Raw genomic sequence first — 23,567 nt, 5'->3', positions numbered from 1 at the left:
GTTTAGCCGTCACACACACGTGGTTATTTTTAGCCAACACACACACGTGGTTACTTTTAGCCAACACACACACGTGGTTACGTTTAGCCAACACACACACGTGGTTACGTTTAGCCGTCACACACACGTGGTTATGTTTAGCCGTCACACACACGTGGTTACATTTAGCCAACACACACACATGGTTGGGTTTAGGAAAAAAGAACAGGGTTTGGCTTTACAGTTTTACAGGAAGTGAACACCAGCCTCCTGGGTGAAAGTTGATGGTTGTTGGACCCATCCACCGCCCCTCCGACCCATTCTACTCAGACTTCTACCACCTTAACTAACGTTGTTGAATGTATATGTTCATGTGTACAATAAGTTCCACCTCGGCCGACAGAGAAACGTCGTCCCTGCAGCTCTGTGACAGCAGAGTAACTGGACTGGTTCCACCCAGTGACTCCGCCCTCTGGATTCAAGATTCAAGAAGTTTATTGCACAGTAAAAACTCAGTGGTTTACACCCTACAATGAAATTCTTAATTGCCCCCAATGAATCTGTAAATATCTGTGACGCTGAACTCCACATTGTCTTTAATAATAATTAGTTTTCTCTGTTTTCTGTCTGAATGTCTTTGGGTTCTGATCGAGACATGTGACGACATCAAGTTGGCCTTTTTGTGACTAAACATTTAAAAGAATCTTCAGATTAATAAATGATAAACTGATCCTCAGCTGCAGTGTTTGTGTTCTCTCTGACGCAGCGTTCAGACTTCTTTGCTCTCATATTTCTGTGTTCAGCTCCACGGGGTCAGAGGTCACTGCAGCCTGACAGGAGAGGAGCATGATGATGATAATGATGAAGATGAAGATGATGGAGGAGGAAGAGTAGGATGAAGAGGAGGAGGAGGAGGAGCAGCTCTGTGAGTTGTTGTTTCCTGTCTGGTGACTCTGAGCCTCTCTGACAGCAGCTGTCAGTCTGAATCTCTGCAGACACACAGTGAGCAGCCGCCGATGACATCATCACCACACAGGACAGAGCCTACTATGATGTCATCAGCAGGGAGACGAGCGTTGAACCCTGCTCTGCCAGGGGTCAAAGGTCGAGGTAACGATTCTGTTTTATAAGTGATGATATGTTGGTACACTTCCTCCTGTTTGTCTTTATAAAGTCAGTCAAATGTTTGGAGTGACGTCACCTCGATGACACGAACACTGATTTTATTCACTGAGTCAGTTTTACTGTGAAGTTTGAGTTTAACAGAGATCGAGTGTTTTAATCGAAGAATGAAAACAAAATTATTTTCTGTTTGAAACGTCAGAAAATAATGAAAAATGTCTCCGGTGTTGTTTTGTCAAATCAACATATGACCACGTGTCGTTTATTCCTCTCGTCTAAAATGACCCACAACAGTGTTTCAGAAATTAGCGCCCAAAAATGATGTCACAACGTCATCACATCCTCGTATGTAAACAACAGAGGAGCTCGTATACAACCGTCAACTGTTGCAATTTTAAAGACGTGGTTATGTTTAGGAAAGGATCCTTCTGTGGGTTAAAATACAGATGTTTGTTAACAGAAATTATGTATGTGAGTCAAAATAAAGGCTCATTTATCCAGAGCCGTGACTTTTTGGACGGACCAAATGTACAGAGCTGTAAAGTTGTCCACCATGGTAGCAGTTAGCTGCTAGCTAACCGTAGCTAACTTGTTTGTCCATTGTTTGGTCTGTGACGTAATAGGTCAACAGGAAAAAGGTCCAATACTAACAAGTTGAAAGGGGGCATATCTCCACCTATCGTAGAGGAGTCGCACATACTTGGCTCAATAAATGGATTCCCCTCCCGTGCTTGTATACTGGGACAAGGACAGTAGGCCAGTTAGATGTCCTCGTCCAGCTGGAACTGTAGCTCCACTTCACTGTGACTGGAGACGGACTGAGTGTGATTTGAGGCTTGAGCCAACATCAGCTACATAAATGAAAGCATGAAGCTGTGCACCATGAGGCTGAGGTTAGCAGAACGCTAAACTGTTAGCCATTAAAACATGATCTAATATTATGATAAAAATAGCATTGAGTTGATATATTTCATATTCACAGTAAACAAAGAGGCGACAGAAGGAAACAGTGTTGAAGCAGCAGGAGACTGACTCCAGATCAGCTGAGTCAGACTGCAGAGACTGAAGCTGCTGACAGATCAGATCCACTCCAGCTGATCTCAGAGCAGCTTCCGTCTGTAATCTATCCATCTGAATGATCCCACATCCTCCAAACTCTTCTTCTGTGGTTTCCTCCCTCATCCTTCACCTCCTCTCTCCTCCATTCTGCCTCCTTGTTCCTTTGTTTCCTCTTCTTCTCTCCTCCCTTCCTCTCCTTACAGTGAGAACACAGACCGATGCAGGTCTCTGAGCTTTCCTGGATAGAAGTTTGGTACAGTTGAGGTCACATGGTTGTAATCTGTGCTGCTGATTGGTCAGATGTTTGATCAGAGGTCAGAGGTCAGACGAGAGAACGGGACAAACTGAGGGAAACACAGAGGTCGTGCTGTTGACTGAAAACTGTCGTCTCTGATGTGTTTTCTTTATTGTGTGTGTGAAGTGGACCTGAGTCTGAGATGTCCCATAAAGGCCACCGTACTGTGATTTTATACTTTGGTGCAGACTGCAGATGTTAGCCTGCAGTCAAACCTCTCAGTTCATTTTAGATTTCATTGTGTGTGGGGCCCACTGCAGGAGATTAAAAACAGCTGTTAGCAGGTAGCAGCTAGTTACACTGCATTAGCCTAGCGGCTAGCAGAGGGTTCCTCTGCTCATTTAAAACCAGGGACAACAGCAACATTTAACAAAGGTGACGTTACAAAATTCAGGTTCCTTACAACTCACAAGGTTCACTGACAAAACAACTGTCTGATGCTAAACATGTTTTCCATACAAATACAACCTGCTAACATTATTAGCACAAGCTAATTGTTACATCTCTGGGGAGTCGCTCTGCATAGACGCATCTGCTGTAGCTGCAGCGTTGAGCCAACACACATGTATAAATCCTGCTTTACATTCACTTCCTGTGTGCCGGCATGCTGTCTGTAATCACACACTGGAGCGACATGATGCCGTTCCATGTAAAACTGTAAATGTGGCGTAGATATGGGACCTTGTAGCGTTTCTGTAGTGCCATAAACATTGTAACACGTAGGTCATATTGTTAAACAGTCACTGTTAGGTAAAGGCAACAAAACTGTTAAGCTGGATTTAGAAAAAGATCATGTTTTGGGTTAAAGTACGTACATTTGTTAGGTCACAATAATATAGCATCAAGTAAATACATCAGGAGTTACATTAAAACAGCTTTGTCACCTTGTTTCACACGAGACAAGAACTGTGATGAAAGTCCTGTGTTTGTTTGACTCACCGCCCCCCCGCCTGTCCCCGCCACCCCACGCCCACTTTCTCGCTCTTTATACGTCAGCTGACCTCAGCGCCAGGTGTTGCTGTGGATGGGTTTACACTGAACGCTCGGTGCATCTCATCTTTGTGTTAAAGCTCCTCAAGTTGTCAGTCATCGTCTGAACCCCGCCCCCACATCAGATAAACTGCTGTGATTGGTTGCCTATAAATCAGTGTAACCAGTAGGAGGAGCAGACGCCAGTGCAGAGCTGCAGGTCGGTCTGGTTTCCATGGTAACAGTAGGTAAATATTCACTGATTATTCCTTTATTATTCTGCAGGTTCTGTTCCCAGCCGACCTGCTGAGCTCCGAGGATTAACTCAGCAATTAATATGAACGAATTAATGAAGTGAACTCATTCAACAGTGTCGTCGTTATGTCACCGTCGTCACAGCCCAACACTTTCTGCACTCTGTTTCCTGCTGACTGATCGACACCACGGCCTCACTCTGACTTTATTATATTTAATATGAGCATCCCGTTGGTATCAGAGTGTCTGAGTGTGTCAGCTGCTCTCACATCAGTTCGTCTGTTGTGTTGACTCTTTGGTCACATTCCTGTGTGAGTGTCTCTGCAGTGCGTTCACTGATCTGCTGGATAAATATTAACCTGAGGACGTCCACACCTTCCTGCTCTGAAACACACACACAGACACACACACACACACACACACACACACACACACACACACACACACACCTCAACTCTGTGACCAGGTTCTCCTCCACACTGAGAAATACACAATCAGACTGTGTCGTCCTTTCTACACAGAGATGGTGCTGTGGACTGAATCACAGTGTTTACATACTTATAACCTCCGGGTAGAAAACCCTCACGTCACCAGTGGTGTAGTGGAGGGTATACTCAGGTATACGGGGTATACCCACTTCTTTTTCTATCCAGTATACCCACTTCTTTTTCTATCCAGTGACAGTATACCCACCTATCAGCTAAAAAGCCATTGTAATGTATAGGAGAGTATGCCTACCTCCTCATCGGTAACCTACCTATCTACCTAGCAGTACACCCACCTCATCAACTACCACTACACCACTGCACATCACATACATAAAACTAAACGGCACTGAGCAAACGTTGCCTCAATCAGATTGTTTTTAACTAACTCAAAAAAGGCCCACCAAAGAAAACCCCCCAAAAAGTCAGTATCCTTTTATGTGTACACTATATTTAGAATATTTTTACCATCAGACTGCTCTTTCTGACGGGGAACTGGAGTCGTTATCTCAAGGCCAATAATGGTCTACTGCTGCCTTCCCCAGTTAGTGTGCAGTGTTGGGCTCATTACTCTAAAAATGTAATATATTACTCGTTACTCTGTTCAAGAATGATCAGTGTTGCCTGTACCATTATACTGGGGGGCCAATTCCAGCACTTGAATAGGCCATAGCACAACACAGCAGGATGTCAAGTGGGCCGAACCCGAGCACAATGTTTGATTTGGTATCTTTGGGACGTGCCTGCACATCATGACGAAAATGAGTCCACTGTCTGTTGCACTGTAAGTCAGCAGTGACCTGAAAACAAAAGTAAGGTTGTAACCAGTTGTTTGGTTTTTGGGGAAAATGCAATTTTATTACTGACATTTATTAGCAATTAGCTGCTAACTGCTAACAGCTACTTTTCCAAATGTCCTGCAGTGGGTCGCACTCATAAGACTTTGTCAAAACATCACACCTGTCCCGTCCTGTCAGCTGTTCCTTTCACACAAACATTGATTTGACCCTGTTACTCCCTCCTCTGAGGGGAGGCGTGATTTTCCTGCCTTAAAGACACAGAGTCAGAGGAGCTCCTGCTTCAGTCAGAGGAGATTTTTCACATGTCGCTGCTTCAGTTCAAGTTTCACTAAAAAGATTTTTTACTGAGATTTCATTCAGTAAACAGACTGATGCTCTGCAGACTTCTACTCCTCAACACCTCCTCCTCCTCCTTTATATATACACCTCCTCTTTGGTTAGAACAAACATCTCCTCAACAACAGCTCCTCCTCATAATACAACTATCTCTCAATAAACCTCTTCCTCCTCCTTAATAACACCTCCTCTCTCATAATAAACCTCCTCACATTCTAAGTGGCCCTCATCCCCCTCCTCCTCCTCATAATACACCTCTTCAGTGCAAATGAACAACTCCTCTTCTCTTCTCTTCTCTCTCTATATATTTACCTCCTCACTCTTAATAAACCTCCTGTTCCTCCTCCTCCTCCCCTACTTCCTCTTCATTAAGAACAAACATCTTCTTCTCCTCAACATCTCCTCCTCTTCCTCCTCCTTAATAACACCCTCTCCTCTATATACACCTCCACTCTCTAAATATATGTCCCATTCTGTGTGACCCCCACCTTCTACTCCTCCTTCTCATAAAACACCTCCTCTTCAATAAGAATGAAGGACTTCACCTTAATAACACCTCCTCCTCCTCCTCTCATTCTGAGTGACCCTTACCTCTTCCAAAGGAACACCTCCTCATCTGTAAGAACAACTTGCACTCATGCACTCTCATTAACACACCTCCTCTTCCTCCTCCTCTGTAACATACAGTCTGTTTACTCCTCACTGTGTTACTTCCTCCTGATGATTCACCTCCTCTTTAATGAGAAATAACCGCACCACCTCCTTCTCAGCCTGCTCCTCACAACAGAACATGTGTAGATACATGCACTCCCATTATTACACCTTAACTGCACTTTACTCCTTAAAGCACGTGAAGGAGGAGGTACATTTAGGAGCATGTATAGATGCATGCATTCTCATTATTGCACCTCCTCCTCCTGCTCCTCAGTAACATAGTGTAGCCTATGTTTACTCCTCAGTTAGTGTTACTTGCTCCTGATGATTCACCTCCTCCTTCACAACCTGCTCCTCACAACAGAACATGTGTAGACATGCACTCTTGTTATTACACCTCCTCCTCCTCTTCCTCTTCCTCCTCAACAATACCTCCTCCTCTATATGTACAACTCCTCTCTCTTTATAAACCTCCTCCCATTCTGAGTGACCCTCACCTCCTCCTCCCCTGCTCCTCCTCAGTAACATACAGTCTGTTTACTCCTGAGTTTGTGTTACTTCCTCCTGATGATTCACCTCCTCTTTAATGATAAAGTAACTCCACCTCCTCCTTCACATCCTGCTCCTCAGAATGAAACGTATGATTACACGCACTCTCATTATTACACCTTAACTCCATGTTACTCCTGAAAGCACCTCCTCCTTCACAGCCTGTAGGAGCATGTGTAGATACATGCACTTTCATTATTGCACCTCCTCCTCCTGCTCCTCCTCAGTGACATACAGTCTGTTTAGTCCTCACTGTATTACTTCCTCCTGATGATTCACCTCCTCCTTCACAACCTGCTCCTCACAACAGAACGTGTAGACACATGCACTCTCATTACTGCACCTCCTCCTCCTGCTCCTCCTGCTCCTCAGTAACATAGTGTATGTTTACTCCTCACTGTGTTACTTCCTCCTGATGATTCACCTCCCCTTTAGTAAGGAGTAACTCCACTTAATGCACCTCCTGCTCCTCACATGCACTCCCATTATTGCACCTCCTCCTCTGCTTAATGCACCTCCATCAGTCAGCTCCTGTGTGAACCTCCTCCTGCTGCCATTCATTAGAACCGCTGAGAGCAGACAAAGAGCAGCTTCTATAGCGCACACACACACACACACACACCATGTAAACACACACACACACACACACACACACACACACGGTGTCACCTCACACTGATCCCAGAGCAGCTGGTAGTTTACAGTTGTGTTTTACACGGTGACAGATGAGACCTTCAGGTGCACACACACACACACACACACACACACACACACACGCACGGTGCACGGAAGGATGGAGGGATGAAGGATGTGACCGACAGCTCGCAGCTCGTGTGTCCGGGCAGCGGGCTGCATGTCTCAGCTCAATGTGCTGACAGCGCCGTTTTACCTGCACGAGCACAAACACTCCGACAAACCGGGTTTGTCGATCAGAACGGCCAAGAACGCGCCCCGGAGCCTCGTGCCACACACAGGGTACAAACAAACCGGAATCCCGGTGTTCCGTTACCTTCATTGTTCCTGCCGTTTTCCTCCGGTTCCTCCGGTTCCTCCAGCCCCGCGCGACGCGTCTCTTCTCCGCTCCCGTTAAAAATCCTCTCCGGGCTTTTAGTGTATTGATCGCTCCCTCGGTGCTGCTGCTGCTGCGTGCATGCGCGAGCGTGCGCGGAGAGAGGGGGCGCGTGCACGCGTGACAGTGCGTGATGTCCACTGCAGGTAAAAACGCAAAGCGCTGAAAGGTGGAAGATCACACACACACACACACACACACACACACACACACACACACACACACACACACTCTCTGTGATAGTGTATGTGTGTGTGTGTGTGTGTGTGCGTGTGTGCGTGTGTGTATGTGTGTGTGTGTGCGTGTGTGTATGTGTGTGTATGTGTGTGTGAGGGCCGCAGCAGCTTTACTACAGAGAGAGAGAGAGCAATGACCAGTTAATGTCTCTCCACCATCCTCCTCCTCTCTCTGAGAGGCAATAAGGAAAGACAGAGTGATGATAGAGGAAGTGTGTGTGTGTGTGTGTGTGTGTGTGTGTGTGTGTGTGTGTAGACAGGGCTGTAAACAGAGATCCTGACGCCAGGAGTCCAACCCCCCTCATCGTCAGATTTTGAAACCAGAATTAAAAATCTGTCCTGTTTTTATGCACATTTTCAATTTACCCATAAAAACCCTGCAAACCAGAGACACAGTACATGATGAAGAAGATGATGAAGATGATGATGATGATGATTTGTTTTTATTTTGTGTCACACACACAAACGTGCCAAACCCTCACGGGTTAACAACTCAGGGTGATATGGCCAAAACTCAAATTTTTCATGACCATCCAATCCAAAGAAATCAACACAGACACAGGTCATGTGACTGTAAGGTGCGGCCCTCGTGTCTTCATATACAGTAAAACAAGAAATGACCCTCATTCTCAACTTCACTTGAATTACTCAACAAACAAATTATGTTTGTATGTTATTATGTAATGGAAGTATGTTTAAACAGCACTGTGGTTACTGTGTGATCAGGATTAGGTGCAAAAAACATTTGGTTATGTTTAGAAAAAGCAGTGACGTCTCTGTATCACTGTCCCAGCTGGGTAAACACCAGCTGTTCCAAAACGACCCAGACGCTCAAGAACTAACCCTGCAGTTCCTCTAATGTCCACTAGAGGCTGGCTCCAACAGTGAGTCAGTCCCCACAGACCTCCATGTTCACATGTAGAAATAAACATGTTTACAGCCTGGTACAAAAACAGTTTGGTCTCTGGAGCTCATTTCAACATTCATGACGACTGTACAGACTGAGTTTATATAGAACTCACCTGTCTGTATTTTATTAAGGATTAAAGTTACAGTTAATGAAGTGGGCGGGGCCTCTTTGAGTGACAGGCTGTCAGATCCACCCGTCGCTCCTCCACAGCTCCACCCTCTCGCCCAAATATGGTCAACATTTTCTCCTGGTCCCTGCGTTATAGATTAGGTTTACAGTTTCCTGTTCTGAGGTCTGAAGGTTTCTGTCCGTCACAGTGAAGTCTGATCTTCTGTCTTTGGTTGTTTGTCTTGATCAGTGATGAAGATGATCCAGTGATGAAGAAGACCAACCAGAAACATGAAGACTCAAACTCAGACCACCAGAGGTTTGTGACACAGATGTGTGTATAAAGGTGGATTTATGTGTGCGGGCATGACATTTTACACATATGAGCTTCTTCCTGTTTGTCTGTGGGACAGATGTGACAGCTTTGCACTAATGTGATCAGCTTCTCCATATTTATCACTGGGGATGCACTCGATTAGTCGTCCGCCCCCTCGCTAGTCGGCACCAGAAATATTAGTTGGTTAAACCTATTAGTGTTTTATTCATGTACAAAGCTGCTTAACTGTCATGCAGCCGCCCACCACTAGTGGGTGTTACAGAGCCATCAGACAGCAGTCCCCCTCCCCACAGTAATGCACTGAGGTTTTGAAACAGCATGGTGAGAAATAGGAGAGATGTCCTCTCACAAAACCAGCGCGGTTTGGCAGCACTTTGATCTAGAAAATGAAAACAAGATAGCATGTAGGCTGTGTCAGAAAATAAACTGACATATAATCACTCCACTGGAACAATGTGCAACCACATTCAACTCAAGCATTTCAATGTTAACCTGCACAGAGTGGCGGTGCTCGCCACACTCAGACCAATTTGACATTGTTCACCCGGAGATGCTGTGATCCCGCCCGGTCTGAGAAGATAACGCAGTGACCTCGCGACATATGCTTCCACTATGCAAGAAACATCTCCTAGATGCACTGGGACGCATCCTCAGTGATGTATCCTGGGGTCATTGAGTGTTTCAGGTCTCGCAACATCAGACACCCTCACCCAGGCGATCCAGCCGGGTGTGATCAGGCCCAACTTGCATCCCAGTAGCAACCCACGGGTCAGCCCTCTTAATCCAAAGCCACCTTGTGGCTTTCTCTGCGGCTTCACTTGCAGATTGGATGATCCTCTTCTTGGCCGCCCCTGTGATGCCCAATTGGCTGAGGACTTTGCACTGTGAGTATCCTGCAAAGCCTCTACAGCCAACTTCTATGGGCTCGTAGAATGTCCTCCAGCCCCTGCCCCTGGGGTGTCATAGTATCCAAATGCAGCACTCAGAGAGGCAGGCAGACAGTTGGTAATGACTTTAATTAAGCTTGCAGCAGACAGGGAAATGCAGAGGAATAATCCAGCAGGTAAAAATCCACACAGCACAAACACAGAGACCAGTGTGGCAACACAGCAAGAGTCTCTGCTTAACAGGGAGTCACAGGTTGTAAGGACAAAACTCACACTGTTGCGACAAGGCAGGAAATCTCCAAGCAGCCACAGGAACAGGCAGACAGAAACCAGGAGGGCAAAAGCAGAACTCGTGGTCGGGCACAGAAAACTGTGGCAATTGCCAGGTTTCAGGCAAGGTTGGCTGGTCAAAGGCAGGCAACAGGAAATCAGTCTGCAAAGTAGTGCTGGAGAGTCTTGCATGCAAAGAGGTGAAGAACAATCTGGCAGTGAGTGTGTGGAGAGCAGGAGTCTTTATACTGAGCCAGTCAGTGATTGAAAGCAGGTGAGTGGAGTTGGGCTGATGAGGTGGCAGGCTGAGAAGAGCAGATGAGCAGAGTTGCCTTGATGAGATGGGTGTGGCTGGCAGTCAGCAGTGGAGCACAGGTGGGGTAAATGGAAAAGTACTGCATGAGGTGAGCAGAGGAGCAGAACTGTGACACCTGCACTCCTCCATCAGTTCCTGGTACTTTGCGCGTTTCCTCTCATTGGCTTCCTCAATCCACTCTTCCCAGGGCACCGTGAGTTCCAGCATGATCAGATGTTTTGAAGCCTCAGAAGTGATGATCATGTCTGGCCGGAGGGATGTTGTTGTAATATGCTGGGGGAACTTCAGCTGCTTTCCCAGGTTGACCTACAGCTGCCAATCATTGGCTGTGTGGAGAAGGCCTGTTGTTGTCTGTGGACGCACTCGGGGTTTCTCTTCAACTTTGATGAAGGGGATTGTCTTCTTAGGAGCATGATGGTGTTTGCTGGTGCTGATGGCTAACGCTATGTTATGCTGAGTGTCATGTTAATGCATTACTGCTGGTTATATTTGTTTTCTATTATGTGCCGTATTTTGTTAACTGCATGTTTTGTTTATTAATCTATTTTTATGTATGTTTTGGAATTTCTTCAGTTATGATTGTTGTGGTTATTTTCTTTGATTTGAGTTTACATGCATGCTTTAGAAACGGGCGATTATGATTTTAGGCAGTGAATGCAACCTCTGACTGACAGCTGCACCAGCCAATCGGCTGCTGCAGCAGGCCCACAGACTGATTGATAGGCAGGCCAGGTAGCCGGATGCGTGTGCTTTTTTCTTTTCAAAGACGCTGACACACCGGGTAAGGAGCGCAGAGCAGAGAGGACCACGAGGGCCGTCCTGAGACACCAGCAACAGTGCATTGGAGGCCTTTGGACGCGAAGTGGCAGAAGCAGGAGCTTCTGCCAAAAAGCTGTGAGTCTCTGACCACTGTTAGCTGCAGTTGAAGAACCCTGAAACCAGAGAGAGTGCATCCTGTGTTTGTAGACTAGACTGCTGGCCATCTTCTGTGTTCCAGGTCTACGGCGTCGCTGGGAGGAGCTTCAGCCGAAGTGGAGGCCGTGTGACGGGTGGAAGCAGCACAAACAACAGGGAGATCTTCAGACTAAATGGAGTGGAGGACGGCTCGCAGTGGATAATCGGCGTGGTGGTAGAGACTGCAGAGGACAAAGACTGGAGCATGGTAGTGAGCTTTTAGACTGTTGACTTTTAACATTGTTCTTAATCTGACTTCTAGAAGGAGGCCCTTCCCCCATTCAAACAAAGACATTGTCCTAACAGTATTATTCCTACTTGGACCTTGTGCAATAAATTGTTTCTGTGTAACTTACTGGTTCGGGTTATTGAGTACTGCTCACCCTCGTAACAAAATAACTTACAGAATTTGGTGGTTTGTAATTCATAAGTGGACATTGTAAGGAAAACCCACCATTTTTACAGCTACGCTCTCAGCAACTGCTTTGAGCACCTGGTCATGGCGCCAACGATAGCGGCCATCAGCCAGGGCATTTGGGCAGTTGCTGAGGAGGTGTTCTAAGGAGCCTCTTCCAGAGCAAAGGAGGCAGGAAGGTGTCTCACTCTTCCCCCCAGAGATGGAGGTTTGCGGGGCTTGGCAGGACATCACAGACTGCTTGCACAAGGAACCGAACGTGATGGAAATCTGCCTGCATGATGTTAGACCAGGTGACCTTGCGCTGCAACGTGCTCTCCCACCTTGTCCATGACCCCTGCTGCCAGAGTTCCACTGCCCTGCTCACTCGCTCTTCCTCCACGCCTGCCCAGAACTCTTCCTGGAGTAGCTGGTGTCACTCCATGCCCCAGGCCTTGCTGATCTGGGTCTTTGGGAAGTAGCCCAGGCCTGCTCTTCCTGTTGCCAAGGCCCCCACCAGTGCCTTTTGCCTGAAGCGTGACTCCACCACCTCCACTGCCTTCTCTGCCTTCCATTTCCTTCCTGTCCTCACCTTAATGCTGGCTGATGACACCTTACAGTCCCTGGAATCTCTGTACTATAGGGCTTCTCTCGTGCATGCCACCATGAACTCTTCCATGAGACCGCTGAAGGGTAAGTGGACAGTGTTACTCGTCCCGTACAGTGCAGCGCTGGTGAGGCTGCAAGGAAGTCCCAGCCCCTTCCGAAGAAAGCCACTGATCTTCCTTCTGAGGGATTCCACTGTTGTCACTGAGACTGCGTAGACGAGCAGAGCATTTACCAGGCAGACCAGACTTGTCCACTTTGGTGGGCCAAGCTCCAAGCTCTTCATTGGACTTCTGGATGGCAGCAGAGTCTTTTAGGCTAGAGTCGAAAAGCTTCCCCAAGCTCTTGACTGGTTGCTCCGTGATGGATAGGATTACAGTTCCTGCGATCAAAAAACAGAATTTGCACCATCTTCTTCAGCACCATGGACCTTGACTTGGAGGGCTTGAAACTCATTCTTGCCCATGTGATGAGTCTCTCAAGTCCTGTTGTGATGGTAAGGTCATCCATATAGGCTCTTATGGGGGGCTGTCGTACACCTGACTTTGTTAGGGGCCCCCTGCATTCCACTTCGGCAGCCTTGACCACCATGTTCATCGCAAGGGCGAAGAGGGTAACAGAGATGGTGCAGCCTGCTATTATTCCTTTCCCAAGGTGATGCCAGTCTGATGTTTCTGACCCAGAAGTGACCCTGAGCCTGAAATTGTTGTAATAATCCAGGATCAGGTCCTTGATCTTGCTGGGAACATGGTGGAGGTGTAGAGCAACTAGTTTGTGTTGCATCGACTCGTAGGCGTTGGTCAGGTCCAACCACAACACAACTTGGTTGCCTCTGTTCTCATGGGCCTCTCTGATGAGCTGTGTGATTACACCAGTGTGCTCTAGGCAGCTGGGAGCTCCAGGAATCCCGCCCTCTGCACTGAAGGGTCAATGTAGTTGTTCTTGAGGAGAAACTCGGTCAGTCTCCGGGAGATGATGCTGAAAAACACCTTCCCTTCAACACTCAGTAGTGAGATTGTCTGAAACTGCTTGATGTTCTTCGAGTTCTCCTCCTTGGGAATCCAAACTCCCTCATGCGCACCTCCACTGATCGGCAACTCTTCCCCTTTGCCAAATCACCTTCAAGGTCTTCCACAGGTGCTGGAGAATCTCTGGGCAGCGCTTGTAGCCGAGGTAGGGTACACCACTTGGGCCTGGAGTAGATTCTGAGCGAGCTGCCTTTTTTTTTTTTCTTTTCTAAAAGTGACAGGACACAAACTTTATTACTTTATTGCAGGTTTTGGAGATTACATAATGATTTCATCAATTGGTTTATTCATCCTGCTAGATTTATAATTTTTTAAACATTGTAAGAAAAGGAAAAAATAATGAAGTGAATAATAAAAGAAAAAGGAAAAATAAGGGGGGGTAGACATTAATAAAAAATAATGATAATAAAACAATAGNGCGTGCGTGCGTATGTGTGTGTGGGGGGATGGGGGCAGGCACCCTCAACCTCAATACTCAGTTTTACTTTCCATTCCATCTATTTCTTTGACCCATTCACTCCAGTTTCTTTTATATTCTTCTTCTCTATTTCTTAACTTAAAAGTGATTCTTTCCATTTCTTTAATCTCTTCAACTGTTGATTTCCAGGTATTAATTGATGGTGATTTAACGTCTAACCAGTTTCGTGTAATTTGTTTTAATGCTGCTATACGTAATATTGTGTACAAGTATTTATCTCCTTCTTTATCAATTTCTGAAGGGATAATACCTAAAAGAAGATTAACTGGTTGTAATGGCTTCTTTAAATGAAAAATACTTTTAATTTTCTCCTGAACTACCCTCCAAAATTCCTTCAACACTGGACAGAAATAGAAAATATGCGCATGGTTAGCTTCTTGCTCTTCACATTCCCTCCAGCATTTAGCACTTCTTGATGAGCTATATTTGGATTTGATTATTGGTGTTAGAAACAGCTTCATATTGATTTTCCAGGCAAATTCTTTCCAGTATTTTGATTGTGTTGTCTTAAATATTCTCTTACATGCTTCTTTCCACTCTTCTTCCGAGATTGTTATTGTCGGTTCCATTTCCCATTTTTCTTTAGTATTATCCACAGTCTCCTTTGTTTCCTGTAAGATTTTATACAATTTTGAGATTTTACTACAAAAACTATTTCTATTTTTGTTTATGAATTCCATTAAACCGTGCGTTTGCTGACTCTGTTCTTCCCTCTGTTTCTTTATGAGATAGCTCCTTATTTGAAAATATTGGAATAAATCATTTTTACCTAAATTAAATTTATTTGCTATTGTTTCAAAAGAGTCTAGCACATTATTTGTCATCAATTGTGAATACAATTGTAATCCCTTCCCTGCCCAGTCTTTTAATACTTTATTCGTTTTACTAGGCAAAAAGTCAGCATCATTTGCCATAAGTAAATGCATTCTTTATCAAAGTTGTACATTTTTCGAATACATCTCCAGTTTATTAATGTATTTTCTATACATCTATTGTTCCTGTTGTATTTTTGCATTTCTTTTAAGTAGGGTAGTGTTCCAATTGATATTGATATTGACTGTTGTTCTATTAGTTTCCATTTAGTTCTTACTCTATTATTCATCCATTTCATTATTATATCTACTTGACTGGCATAAAAGTAGTTCATTAAGTCTGGAAAGCTAAGCCCACCTTTTTCTTTAGGTTGGGTTAGCATACTAAGTTTTTTCCTTTTCCTTTTATAATTCCAAATATAATTTGAAAGTATTGTATTCCATCTTTTAAAGGTACTATGTAAGATGGTTATTGGTAGGGTTTGAAATAAAAACTAAAATTGTGGAAGGACCATCATTTTCACGATATCTATTCTATTCAGTATTGACTCTGGTATTGATTTCCATCTATTGAAGTCTCCTTTCAACTTATTTTCTAAAGCTTGGTAGTTGTCTATATACAGAGTTTTTATGTCTCCAGTAAGGTATATTCCCAAATATTTAATTTTCTTTGAATGCCATTTCAATTTGTATTTCTCTTTGAGTTCTGGTGATATATCTTTTCCAAATGTTAATACTTCACTTTTATTTTCATCTAGTTTATATCCTGAGTATTTACTATATTCTAAGATTGTTTCCATCAAGTTTGGTAACGATTGATCTGGGGATGTTAAGTAAATGATCACATCATCTGCATATAATGCCAATTTATGTTGTTGTTCCTTTATATCTATACCTTTGATGTTATTATTTTTCCTTATACTTTCTGCGAGTGCCTCTATGCATATAGCAAATATAATTGGTGACAGGGGATCCCCTTGCCTTGTCCCTTTATGGATTGAGAACCTTCTAGACAGTGTGTCATTCACCTTTACTCTAGAAAATGGATTTTTATACATTCCTTGAATCCACATGCAAAATTTTTCATGAAAACCAAAACTATTTAAAATCTCAAACATAAATGGCCATGAGACTAAATCAAAGGCTTTCTCTGCGTCTAATGTTAAAAGAAGAAGATTGGTGTCATTATGGCGGGCAGCCTTGATGACCTCCTCAACCTCCTTTGGACTTGGCTCCGTCAACTTGAACTCTGCTGCTGGGGGGGCGGGGCTGGTGAGAGCTTTGTTGGGTTCCAGATCTTGTTCCCTCAGTGGGTCGCTCATGGTGTTCTGGAGGAAGAGATTCACTTCCTCTGTTAACTTAGTAAAAGCTTCAGGGAGTTAATGCAATATGTTGAGCTTGAATGTTCACGTTCACATTCATAGCACACGGCGCAGTGTCTCGTACTTCAGCGGCATTTAAAAATGAAATTAAAAGCTTCAAAGGGCTCTTAATACACACAACATTTTTTGGGACAATGTTTCAAATACAAACAATAAACGGCGCTACATTTTGACTGTTTTCTGAGTGTTTCCCTTTTTTAGAGTAGTCTTAATTAAATTTTTCGTTTAGTCGACCGGGAAATTAGGCGCCAGGAACAGACCTGTTTATCACAGACTGATATATGTACTGAAGACAGATATCTGTGGGCTGTGTTTGGTTGGTCCTCATCACATGACATGTGGTGCGCACAGCTGCTTTCAAAAGTTAAACTCGGTGTCACCCTGGCGTCCCTCAGCTGTTTTAGTGCACCTGCTGGGCATCTATATTGAAAACAATGAATTTGAGGGCGCAGCATGTGTACGGCCCCTAAATCTGCAGTCAAACAATGTTCCTCTGTTTTCTGTTCATGTCAAGTATGTTTTTGTTGTATCGATTTGATTCCACTGGTGTCACACAGTCCGCATTAACACACGTTACAATAACTGACTGTACATTTACAGTAAATACCTGGCTGCTAGTTGCATCACTTCACAGTAAGTTACTGTATCATTTTTACAGCAAATTTTTGTAAACTGACAGCTGCATACTGTGATCTCACAGTGGTTATGAATGAATTACTGTGATTTATTTATGCACTCCTGTAGAATCACTGCATTTCACTGTAATCTCACAGTTAAACTCCAGACATCCTCGGAACCCATCGGCTGTATTCGGCGTCTGACTTCCGGCAGACGCCGAATACAGCCTCTGGGGGCAGACCCCCGATTTTTTGGCATTCCGGTTTGATTTGGCCGGAGGAGGCGAATTTCCGTTTCCGACCCGTTTATATATAAGTAAATATGCTGAAACATTGCGATGGATTCAAAGTTTGCAGTGACGCCAATTATGTTCCGCCTCGTTAGTTCACTGCACGGACCGTTTAACCTGGGAACAACTGCAGCCGGCTCAAACGTGATTGGTCAATATCACGCAGACTACAAACAGCCTACAACTGTAAACCAGGGCTCTTCCGCTCTTCTTCCAAAGGCAAGATCTCCGGGGTTTGCCTACAGACTCTACATTCACTGAATGTAGAGTCTGTATATAGAGACTAAACTCCAGTTATTACTGTGATTTAGTGGCGTCCCTCTGTAAAATTACTACCTGAATGAATTTCGCAATAAAATTCCAAATATGGTTAAGTATCACAGTGAAAGCCTGTGAGGAGTTAATAATGTAATTTATATGTGAAATATTAGTTACATGTTGTAACTTCCTGGAAATAATTTGCAGTTCAGACTTAATTTTAAATTGCAAGTTTTCCTTCCGGGCATTTAACTTATTCTGTGAATTTTCGGTTGAGTAAGAAGTCAGCGAATTATTAAACTCTGATAATATTCCGTTTCTCAGTTGTCTTTGATCGTCATCTTTTCTGAGCTGAGTGTCGGGGACTGCTCAGTACATTATCTGACTGACATTAACGAAGCTTCTTAGCTGAAGATAAATGTTTTCTGTTGAGGTTATAATTATCTCATCAGCTCATCTAACGACATCATGATGTCTGAATCTGTCAAATAAATGTTTTGGATCATTTTGCGACCCTTAGTTTTAAATGTTGCATCTGCTCCTCCTGGTACAAAGAACTGATTGCCCCATATTGGACTTTACTGTGATGACACGTGGTTCATTTAAATATTTTCTTTACATCAAACAATATCTTTATCATGTGTATTACACTTGGATTTTTAGTTTGTTCTGTAGTTTTTTGTTTGTCTTTAACAGTGTCTGAGCACATGTATGAGTGAAGAGGTCATGTTAGACCACAAGGATCCATTTCAGCTCAGTGAGGAGCATCATTTGCTGAAACATAGAACATTATAAATCTCAGCTGCACAGCCCAGTAATACTGTAATAGTACTGTTACTTCAGTAAAGTATTCGAGTACTTCCTCCACCACAGAGTCCTCTGAGCATCATCAGAAACTACACATCAGTTTGTAGTTTAAATACTCTGAACTGGGGTACTTGTAGTTTCTACAGAGTGTTTACTCTCTCTGAGGGATTCTCTAATCAATAGATGTTTAGTTATTGTGGAAACCACCAGGGAAACACACACACACACACACACACACACACACACACACACACACTCTCTCTCTCAGGTCCATTAGCGTCTCTATCTGCAGGCTGTCATATGAACTCTAATGATCACTTTATCATCTGCTGTGTGTGTGTGTGTGTGTGTGTGTGTGTGTGTGTGTGTGTGTGTGTGTTCTTTCTGAGCACCAATTAGAGTTTCAGAAGTACTCAGATCCTTCATATCAGCAGAGAAGGAATACTAGAATATAATCAGTGTGTTTACTTTAGTGTGTAATCAGCTGATAATAACAATGGTTGTGTTCTGGTTCCCTCAGAATGAGCTGTTTATATCTACACAGGGAGCAGGTCCTCGTCTACACAGATCACCATGTTGTACTACTAAACTAAAACCACGCCTAATAATTAAAGACAAACTGGATCTAATAATGACTGTGTCGAAAATCACTCTGTCACTATATAGTGAGCTCACCATTTTGTAGTTCTCTTCGAATGTATAGTGGGAATATTATACCTTATATATCGGACTCACAGTATCCCACAATGTACCGTGACAAGTAATGTATGTATCCCATCATGCATTGCACCAAAGGAACAGACAGACTATATAGGACAGACACCATGATGGATGAGAGCAGAAAGAGCAGCTGGATCACAACCTGCTGTTCATGTTGAACTTCTGATGACACGTTGAAGTCAGTTTTTCTCTGTGCTGTAATAAAGTGTCGCAGGTCCTGAAGAGATCAAAATAAACCTGATCGTCTCTGACAGTCACTGTACAGAGGAGGGCTAATACAGTGAGCTAACATTAGCATGCTGGGTCCTATTTTGTGCTACAATGGTGTAAGGCATGGCGTTAATTTTATTTATGAATTTGTATGGAAAAATCTCAGCACACCCAAAAACAGCAGGTGCGTAGGAGAGAGGCTGCAACCCCAAAATATATAAGAATCAAAAAGGCTTCCGCACACTGTCTCACTCTCTTATTTTCATTTTATTTAAGCAACGTTTCGGTCGGTGTGACCTTCATCAGGCATTTCANACCAAGTCAGTGAGGAGAAAAACATGGAACACACACACACACACACACACACACACACACACACACACACACACACACACACACAGTTTTCATCATTATAATACATCAGTATTTATTATTGATTATATTTGGTATCAATAATCTGAATTGTTAAAATACAACAGAGCTAAAAGTGGAAAAACTCAAAGTACAGATACCTTAAAAATATCACCTGAGTAAATTTACTTAGTTACTTTGTTTCAGTGGTTTTTAGCTCCATCTCCTCCTCTCCTTCAGCTCCTCCTGTTTCTCCTCCCTGTAGCCTGTGTCACCTCCTTCTGTCCTCCTCTACATGCTTATCTCCTACTCCTTCCCTTGTTCATCCTCCTCTCCTTCACCTCCTCTTGTTATCCTCCTCCTCCTCTTCTACCTTCAGCCCCTTCTCCTATGACTCCCATTTCTCCTTTTTTATTTTTGCTGCAGCCTGTGTCACCTCCTTCTGTCCTTCTCTACATGCTCCTCTCCTATCCTTCCTCTTTTTCATCCTCTTCCTTCTGCTCCTCCACTCCAACATTCAACTCCTCCTCCTCCTCTCTCACCACCTCCTCCTCTCTCACCTCCTCCTCTCTGGGTGTAACACAGTGTTTGTCCAGCAGGAGGCAGCAGAGCGCTGTTTACTCTCTGAGGGATGACATCATCCAGAGAGGATTATGGGAGATGGATTTATTAAAAAAGAGATTCAGACACAAAGACATGATTTTATGTTTTCAACAGAGGAATTTTTTTTTCATAAAGAATCAGGACGATCAGATGAAACTTTATTTAAACAGCAGTGATTTACACTTTTATTGAATTTAAACAGAAAAACAAAACGGTTTGTTTTTACATATATGTCATGTGACACACAGTGACTCTGTGATACAAGAATATTTGTTTATAATACTGAGTCAGTTCTTTTCTAACTCAGCAACATGAATCATATTCACAGTCCTGATATTAAAATACTCTGTGTGAACCTGCAGCACTGTCTGATGTCACAGACAGACTTTATTATAAATACAGTTAGTACTCTCTGAAGTTTAAGTATTAATACCACGACACAAAAAGAGTCAGCCAACATTTTAAATGATCATTGTTATTGATGTATTAAAGGGATAGTGCAGGTCCTTTAAGTGGGGTGTATGAAGCACTCGTCCATAGACAGGATGTGAAACACAGTGTCTGTCACGCCCTCAGTTTGGAGACGCAGCTGGAGTCGGACCTGTGAGCTCAGCGATGTACAGCTGTGGAGGGTCAGTGACCAAATGTGTTTCAGACACCTAAATAAATCTGTATCAGATCAAGTGTACGTTATATTGAGAGTGACCTCACTGTGACATCCAGCAGGAAGCTGAAGCTGTGACATCACTTCTCTTGAGAGTCAGACTGCATTTAAAAAAACAGTGATTTAACGTCGCTGCTGTGGCGACATCATCATCCTAACTGTGACCTCGTCACATGTCCACGTTTGGTCATGGACTTTCCACGTCCACATATGACGTCCAAGGTACCCTGGGTGTGACCTTGACTTTTGAGCATCAAATTCTAATCAGTTTATTCTTCAGTCAAGGTGGACATTTGTGCCAAATTGGAAGAAATTCCCCCAAGGCAAGATATTGCTTTAATGAGAATGAGATGGACGCAAGTTCACAGTGACCTTTGACCACCAAAATCTAATCAGTTCATTGTTCAGTCCACGTGAACGTTTGTGTCAAATTTGACAAAATACGTCGGTGGCTTTTCGGCCAATTGAGCATGTTGAATCGGCGGCGGAGCTTGTCGGTGGGAGAGATCACTCTGATTGGCTGTTCAGGTTTTATTTCCTCGCCCCTGTAGCGAGTGAATCTGCCTGTAGTGAAACCGGGGCTAACCGGTGCTTCCTCCTCAGGCTCCACTTCACTCAGCTGCCCGACAGACCCGCTGCTTCTTCCCACTTTAACCTGAATAACAAACCGGAGCTAGCTGGGAGCGGCTAGCGGAGCGTTAGCCGCAGCATGACTGGAGGGAAGCACAGCCAGTTAGCCTCCGCTAGTCTCTGAGCTAGCCCCGGCTCTCCGTTTGGATCCAACCGGAGCACCGAGCCCTGGTTTGTTATTCAGGTTAAAGTGGGAAGAAGCAGCGGGTTTATCGGGCAGCTGAGTGAAGTGGAGCCTGCGGAGGAAACACCGGGACCGTCTGGATGTAATAGTCCGTGGAGGTGCTGCGGTGCTCAGCTGCACAGATAGGAAACCCCTCGGCTGACAGGATGTACCACTCTCTCACTCCGCTCTCTCTCACGCAGGCGCAGAACGTACGTGCCACTTGGCCGTGGGATGTAGTCCGTGTAGTGTGTTCAAATGCAACTGACACAGGGCGACGTGAGGTGACGTAGATGACGCAACAGTTGGCTTTCGTCGCCGCTAGTTCTTTGATGTCGGTTTGGTGTGTCCGCACCTTAAGGATAATTACCTCATACAACCCCACATCAAAAACTCCACACTTCGCTTTAATATGTGAGCAGTAATTTTAATACTTCATATACTTTCGGTACTTTAATCTTCAACAGTCATATTAATAAACCGATCAGATGTTCAGATATAAAATCATAATGTGAAACTTTAGCTGTCAAATAAACACAGTGAAGTAAAGAGAACAGTGTTTCTCTCTGACACCTAGTTGGTAGATTAAGTTACATGAAATGGAAAGTAAAAGTACCTCAATGTAATCCTTAAGTAAATGTACTTAGTTACTTTTTACCACTGGTTATCTCACATAGTGACTTGGGGAACATGTTTTACTTTTCTTTTCTTTAAAATCTGAAACCACATGCTCAGAGAGGAGCTCAAAGTTTACAGGAAGTGGACGAGTTTCTGACAGGAAACAGCTGACTTTTATTTTGTCATTTATTTTGTATTTTATTTTGACACAAACAACAAACGACAGAGAGAAAGAAGTAAATCCTCTCTGAGAGTCCAGCGGCGGGATTATGAACGGATTAATACAGGAGCTTAGTGACACACACGCACACACACACACACACACACACACACACACACACACACACACACACACACACTCTCTCATCCTGTCATCTCTGATCTGATGGAGACAGATAGAGTTTTTATCTGATCGTCTATAAAACAGTTTCAGAACTGAAAGAGGAGGTGAAGAGGAGAACAGGAAGTAGAGAAGGAGGTGAAGAGGAGAACAGGAAGTAGAGAAGGAGGTGAAGAGGAGAACAGGAAGTAGAGAAGGCTTGAGGCCACCAGAGACAGAACATCACACTGATCACGACTTTACAGCCTCGTTGAGGTGACGTTGAGTCATGTGACCGTGGTGTCGTACTTCTGGTGACTGAATTCATACTTCAAAAATCATAAAGTGATGTTCATGTGTAAAAAATGATCTCACTGAACAGAACCTGTCATTATCATAAACATTTGTTTGTCTCAGACTTTATTTTCTGCAATAATCCAAAATCCAGTGGAAACATTTCATTGGTGTTTTTTGACTTTTTGACTCATGTCCCTGTGTTTTACTGACTCTCTTCAGCTCAGCTGCAGCGCTAACAGTGTGCAACAGTAGCTAACGTAGGCTGAGAAATGTTTGCTAACGTCACCAAATGACCCCCACATGCTGTGTTTCCACCACATGAAGCTCTACGTGCATGAGTTTGATGCTATAGTTGCATATAAGCCACTTCAGTGAATCCCAGTGTGTCCTGCCCTACACTGCCACCCACTGGCCAGGTGTTGTAAGTGCAACACAGATCTCTAAAAACCAAGATGGCCGACGGAACGCAAGAAATACTGAGGGACACTAACACTGAGGGACATAAACACTGCTGCTACAGAGACTGGATCACTTAATTGGCCTAAAAGGTTCTGCACTAAGCTGGTTTAAATCTTATTTATCTGATCGTTTTCAGTTTGTTGACGTTCATAATGAATCATCCTTACGTACCAAAGTTTGTTTTGGAGTTCCGCAAGGTTCTGTGCTTGGACCAATCCTATTTACTCTATATATGCTTCCTTTAGGTAACATCATTAGAAATCACTCTATA

At 43.9% G+C, this 23,567-nt stretch overlaps 1 protein-coding gene and 1 pseudogene across 2 annotated transcripts in view; both read right to left on the bottom strand.

Moving 5' to 3' along the window:
* magixa (MAGI family member, X-linked a) overlaps window positions 1-7,795 on the bottom strand; it is a 62,354-nt gene extending 54,559 nt beyond the window's left edge. For both annotated transcript variants that reach the window (XM_050064425.1, XM_050064426.1), the window contains exon 1: window positions 7,513-7,795. The gene's annotated coding sequence lies outside the window, so the exon portion shown is untranslated. The remainder of the gene's footprint in view (window positions 1-7,512) is intronic.
* Window positions 7,367-19,944, bottom strand: LOC126402368 (uncharacterized; annotated as a pseudogene).
* Window positions 19,945-23,567: the final 3,623 nt, after the last annotated feature.

The sequence above is a fragment of the Epinephelus moara genome, chromosome 16, assembly GCF_006386435.1.
Source record: "Epinephelus moara isolate mb chromosome 16, YSFRI_EMoa_1.0, whole genome shotgun sequence".
Taxonomy (NCBI): Eukaryota; Metazoa; Chordata; class Actinopteri; order Perciformes; family Serranidae; genus Epinephelus; species Epinephelus moara.
This window is presented reverse-complemented; position numbering and strand designations above follow the sequence as displayed.